At 29.5% G+C, this 6,193-nt stretch overlaps 1 long non-coding RNA gene across 1 annotated transcript; it reads left to right on the top strand.

Annotated features, from left to right (window-relative positions):
- LOC126660087 (uncharacterized) lies at window positions 1-2,338 on the top strand. Its single transcript, XR_007635209.2, has 2 exons — window positions 1-643; window positions 1,137-2,338. It is a non-coding gene; the product is annotated as an uncharacterized LOC126660087 (long non-coding RNA).
- The last annotated feature ends 3,855 nt before the right edge of the window (window positions 2,339-6,193 follow it).

The following is a 6,193-nucleotide window of genomic DNA, read 5'->3' as shown; positions in this document are numbered from 1 at the left end:
AACCCAAAAAAACTCTAGCCATGTCAAGTCCACCACATTTTGTATAAATTGCACGACTATGAATCCTTGACAAAACATGTTTTCTTGGCTTAGTCTTTACACTATCCTTTAATCTTACACTTTGCATACAAAGTGTAAGATTGTCAACCACAAAAGGATAACATGTCAGTAACTGCCCCTCGAAAGTGATTGTTCTCTTTTTTCCTTAAAATTTGCATATTAACTGAGATTCTTGAAAATTATTTCTATTTTTTTATTGCAGCAGATCTAAAAAGGGTCGACATTCCAAGAAACAATAGGCCTTTCAGACATTTCATCGAGCAACTTACACCCATCTAAAATATTTTTGCACAAATCAAAATCCAAACCATCCACATAAACATAAAAAAAAAAAATCAAACCATCCACATCAAATATAATTGCTGAAAACTATACTTGACGAAACACGTGAAAGATCAATGGAAAAGGCAGCTAAATTTGGGAACTATTATAAGTAGCAATGCCCAAATAGAAAAGATAAAAAATAATCACATATTTGAATTGAAAACCTTAACACATTTTCATTGAAGCATTTATTCAAATACATACAATGCATCTATTATAAACAAAAAGAAAACCATAACAGATAGTTGCAAATACAGAGGTAATAAGCATCGGTAAAAACCATAACAGATTCAGATGCACTACTTTTATTGAAATATAGTTTCTTCTTGAATTTCCAGTTCCAACCCCAAAACCTACCATCTCCGTCGCCGCCGATTTTTTTTCAAACTTTGATTGATCATCCTGTTTTTTTTCGAAATATGGTTGAAGTCTAAAAATTGTGATGGATCAAAGCTTTTTATGTAATTGATTGAATTAGAAACAGTTTGAATTCGATTTTTTGTTTCTGAAATTGAAAGAAATGGTTGTGAGGAAGTTGAGAATATCTCTGTATTTTAGAATTTATGATTTGAAGAAGATGGGTTTCCTATTTATGTGTAATCGTATGTAATCGTATTTTTGCAAGAAATTTCAGTCAAACGGTAAATTTCAGCTAAGTTTAGTCAATAGGTGTTGTTGAGAATATTTAGGTATTCTATAGATATTTGTCTAAAAATCCCATCATTTAATCGTGTCGTGTCTAAATTTGCCAGGTCTACTTGAAACAATGGAAGAGGTGGTTGGAAATTTCAAAGATGTTTAATTAGGGTATGGAGATGAGTTGGTTGGTGGTGTTTTGAATTTAATTGTCATCATAATGTTCGACTTATTTACCCAAAGAAGCCACACATAAACATAAGCAGGCAAAAACAAAGTTATGCACCTGCTAATGTTATGCTTAAAACCAAGTCCGAGTTGTGTAGCAACTTTAAGAAAACAGAGGTTTAATGTTCAATTCAAGTGACTTTAATTCAAGCCAGTGTTGAATATGCTTCAGTAGAATTCCTTTCTTGTGAAATTTGTCGCTGATTTGGCTAATTTTTATGGTGTGTTTTCATGCAACGCAAATTGCAGGAACCAATAATTCCAGATTTGCTCTCAATAAATATGAGTCGTTATTGGAAAACTCATGTTCATTCTTCACTAATTGTTGCAAAAACTAAGGAATTTAACTCTTGGATTCAATAGAAAATAAGGGAAGATGTTTTCTTAATTTATCAAAGTTCCTGCGCCGTTGGAAAGCTCCTGCGCCTGATCTGTTGAAGCTTAATTCTGATCCAGCAACTGATGAAGAAGCGGCAGCTGCGGGCTTGGGAGTGATTATCCGGAATGAAGATGGTCTGATTATGGTGTCAGCCGCGAAGAAAGTTCAGGCCGTTTAGAGTGTTGCTATCGGTGAAAGCTTGACTTGACTATCTATTTTGGGCTCTGCATTACTCTGGACTGCAGGTTCCGGAATTTGATTGTCGAAAGCGATTCTCTTTCGGTTATCCAAATGCTTCAGAATGGGCAAACTGATCATACCCGCCAAGGTCTAGTTTTGGATGATATCACTAGTCTAGTTCCTTTTTTGCCTACTTAGATATATGATTTAACTGGAGACAGGTCGTTTGATTACCATCTTCAATAGTCTCTTGTCAAAAATTATGAGCTCAGACGAGATGATCATCAGAGGTGGAAACTTGAAGAAAACAGAGGTTTAATGTCCAGAGCCTCTCCGCCTATGAAAATTATGATTATTATTCAGGAAATTTGTGTCCTTCCCCTTGTCCATTGGGACTTCCTACCTTGTGGAGTAGATTGTAGTGAAGGATCTGTTTGGCCAATGTTGAATATGCATAATTTGTAACCACATTGTTCGGCAGAAATGCTTTCTTGTCAAAATTTGTTCAATCAAACATTTCTGAATTTTCTATTGTGTGTTTTCATGCAACTGTTGATATTACCTTTCTTTTGTAAGTACGGAAAACATGTCAAGCGATCACACCCAAGTGACGGGAAGGAATAAGTTCTTAAACTGCAGCAATGTAAACCTGATGCAATCAAATTGCTGGTATAATCCTGAGAACCTGAAAATGCCTTTGGAATTCAGATTCATTCAATTGAAAAATTATATAAAACAATAAGTTGTTCAGTTGCAGCAATATAAATGATTACTAAAGTTCATATCACTGTAAGCCTGAAGCAATTCGTATTCATTGAATTGAAAATTTATATAAAATCTTAAGTAGTCAGATTACGCTGCATATCTAAGAAGCAAAATCCTATTCATTCATTCATTCATTCATTTGAAACCTTTATCTAAAGCCATGTTAAACACTCAGATTCCATGAAATTCACATCATTGACAAAACAAGGCAATGCTTCAAATAAAAATCAATTTGATAAAACGATAATAATGTCATAACAGTACAATCAATGAAAGAATTATATATTAGTCTATTATTCATATAAAATCTAGGGAGTTCATCCAATCTATAAATGCTTCTTCTTCTTCTGGAGGTTGATCAGCAAGCAATGTATCTTGAGTAACCAATACATGGTCAGCCGAAATCCCATGATCTTCTTCATATCGCTGTGCAGCAGCCTCTTCTTGTCGAACTGAATTCGGATATCCTCGTGGAATTTCATCAGAAGCGACGCCAACACATTCATGATCAGCCTTCTTCACACGCTTCACCGATTCTTCTCTATCGGCCGCCTTTCTTTTCTTATTATTGTTTCTTTTAATTCGGCACAGCACCACCTAGTCGCGTCTGTCCACAGAGTACTCTTGCATCAACCACCAGCAGTCTTCGCTCTAATTTTTTCTTGTTCCGATACGAAAATCTCTTGCGGGTCCATGCAATGCCGTTTTGGCTCTTAAACTTCTTGCCCGTATCCTCGCCATGCCAAGTGCCTCCGGTCGATCCGACGCTGCGTTTGAAGGTAGAACCAGCAGCAGCCCTCTTCCTCATATGGCTGAAGAAAGTCGTTGTTGTTGTAGGTTGCGCCACCAAAATTATGCCAAATCTGCCAGGGTTCTCCCCCTATTTTTAAGATGTTAAGTAGGCAAAAATTTACAAGCTGAGATAATAGATAGGTTAGACTAAAAGATACAAATGGATTAATAAATACAAATTGAAGGATCAAAATATGCATTAAACCATTTGTATCAACCTAAGATGTTTGATCGCGATCCCAGGCAACAGTGGCCGATCCAGAAATTCCGCATGGTGGGATCCATATACATATACCAAAATTTTAATTATAATAAAATATAACATATTTTTTGTATATAATAATAAAATAATTTTTTTATTATTGCCTCGAAAATTTTTTATATTATAAAAATATTAAATAATTACGTCGCTAGTCACATTATTAAAGATAGTATTTTTAATATATACTACTAAACAATCATTAGGTTATAATATATTAAATATTATTACATTCAAATGCAAGAGAGTTATTTTTTATAATATATTAAATATAATTCCTTGAAAAAATATATTCATCAATTAAGTTATAAATTACTAAATAATATTTAAGTAAATAAATGTATTTTTGAATTTTAGTATTTATTAATAAATAAAAAACATATACAATTTAATAAATTTTGTTATTTCATTATTTATTGTTTTAAATTATTAAATTTCATTTTAATATCTAACAATTCTGAAAATTTGTACAGCATTTATTTTATACATAATTCATCCCATTTTTTTTATATCAAATTGTTTTATTATGGCCTAATTACTTAAAAAAACCCTACCTTATAATATTTTTTCGTTTATACCCTAACCAAGGAAAAAATTCGTTTGTACCCTTTTTTTGATTTTTCATTTTCGTCTCTACCCTAAAGAGCTAATTTGATCTCTTTTCATTTGGAAAAATATTCAAAATGATCTTTTATATTTAGCTTATATTCTAAAAAAACATTATTATTATTAATCATTTATAATGTTTTCATTCTTTAGTTAATTTAATTGTCAACAATTTAAATTTTAGGGTAGAGATGAAAATGAAAAATCGAAAAAAGGGTATAAATGAATTTTTTCTTAGGTGAGGGTATAAACAAAAAAACGTTACAAGGTGGTTTTTTTTTAAATAATTAGACCTTTTATTATTATGTATATGCGTAGCAGTATAGGTATTTTTTTTCTCCAAAAGGATGGGGTCCATGGACCCCACCCTCTTAATCGTGGATCCGCCTCTGCCTGGCAATTTTCTAAAACATGTAGTAGAATTATAAAATAATAACTTTATATATTTATTATTTTAATTAAACAATTGATTCAGTTTATTCATGATGTCACATTAAAAAAAAGAAACAATGTTATCCTTATAATTAAAATAAAATATTTAATTACCAATTAAATTGATGTTAGATCTATTCTGCTTAATATAAAATGATTCACATGTCAATAGATATACTGGAACCTGGTTATCCTTAACAATAAATAATGGTATTTTGAAAAAAAATAAAACATATATTCCAGCTAAATAGTACTTCCTCCAGTTCATAATATTTACTGCATTTAAAAAAATGGTCAATAATATTTACCACTTATAAATTTCAAAAAAAAACTATTAATTGCTATTTTTTTAAATTTATTTATAATAATAAATAATTTAATAATATTAAAAAAAATTAGTCAAATATAAAAATAGTGGTAGTTTGAATAATTCAATAAAAATATATACAAATCAAAACATATTTATTAATTTTTTAATTTATATAAAATTACAAAATCAATAAATATTATAAACCGGAAGGAGTATTTTTTATATTACTTTTGAAAGCTGTTACAGCTAGACAACTTCCTTAGCATGCCACATAAGCTTTAGATGATCGGAATATATAATTTTGTAAATTAAAAAGTCAAACATAACATTATAAAAAAATTAAACACATTATTGAATTTTAACTTTTAATAATTACTCAAATTATATTTAAACATCAAAGCTAAAGTGTATTAGTTGCATCTAATAAATATTGAATAAAGAATCAATTCAGCCCTGTGAAAAATATCACCGACATACTTTTACTTTTTATAATGTTCTAAAATCTTTTACTTCTAGATTTATATTATGAAACTAAAGAAAATACTAGAAACTAGCATTATGACCGATATAAACATGCTATAAATATGGGTTGAGGGCTATCATTTTTTATATGTAATAGAGTATAGTGGAGTGTGAGTGACGTGTGTGTGAGAAAATCACAAAAGAGTGTTGTATAAATTTCTTATAAGTGCTAATAAAAGTATATTTGAGTTCATTTTAATCCTCCTAAAATTCTATAAGCCCCTCAACTTAGCACACATTATAAAAATGTTGTCTTCAGCAAAAAAATCAGAAAAATCCACATCTTTACATTTTTGGGATCATTTTTATAGTTCTTAAAACAATTGTTTCTACTTTGCCACTTAATCAAATTCATTATTTGTACCTTGCCGTCAGTTAAATCTATTAATTGAGTTGGTTCAAAGATGCAATTATTAAGAATTAAATATTATTTAACTCATAACTTTATTTATTTTAAAAAAAATACATAAAATCATTAAATATTCAAATAATTTTAAAAAGAATTTATAGTTACTTAATACACTATAATATATTTATAACTACTTTTTTTTCTTTATAAATAGTTCGAAAATTCTTTTTTTTTTCAAAACAAAAATTAACATGTTTTGATTAAGTAAAAACAATAAAATTTAATATATTTTTCTGTGGTTTTAAATTTTAATTTGTTTGATTTAAAAAAAATTGTTCACAAATATATTGA

Source organism: Mercurialis annua, linkage group LG8 (genome assembly GCF_937616625.2).
Source record: "Mercurialis annua linkage group LG8, ddMerAnnu1.2, whole genome shotgun sequence".
Lineage (NCBI taxonomy): Eukaryota > Viridiplantae > Streptophyta > Magnoliopsida > Malpighiales > Euphorbiaceae > Mercurialis > Mercurialis annua.
The sequence above is the reverse complement of the archived record's forward strand: the minus strand, read 5'-3'. Positions and strand labels throughout refer to the sequence as shown.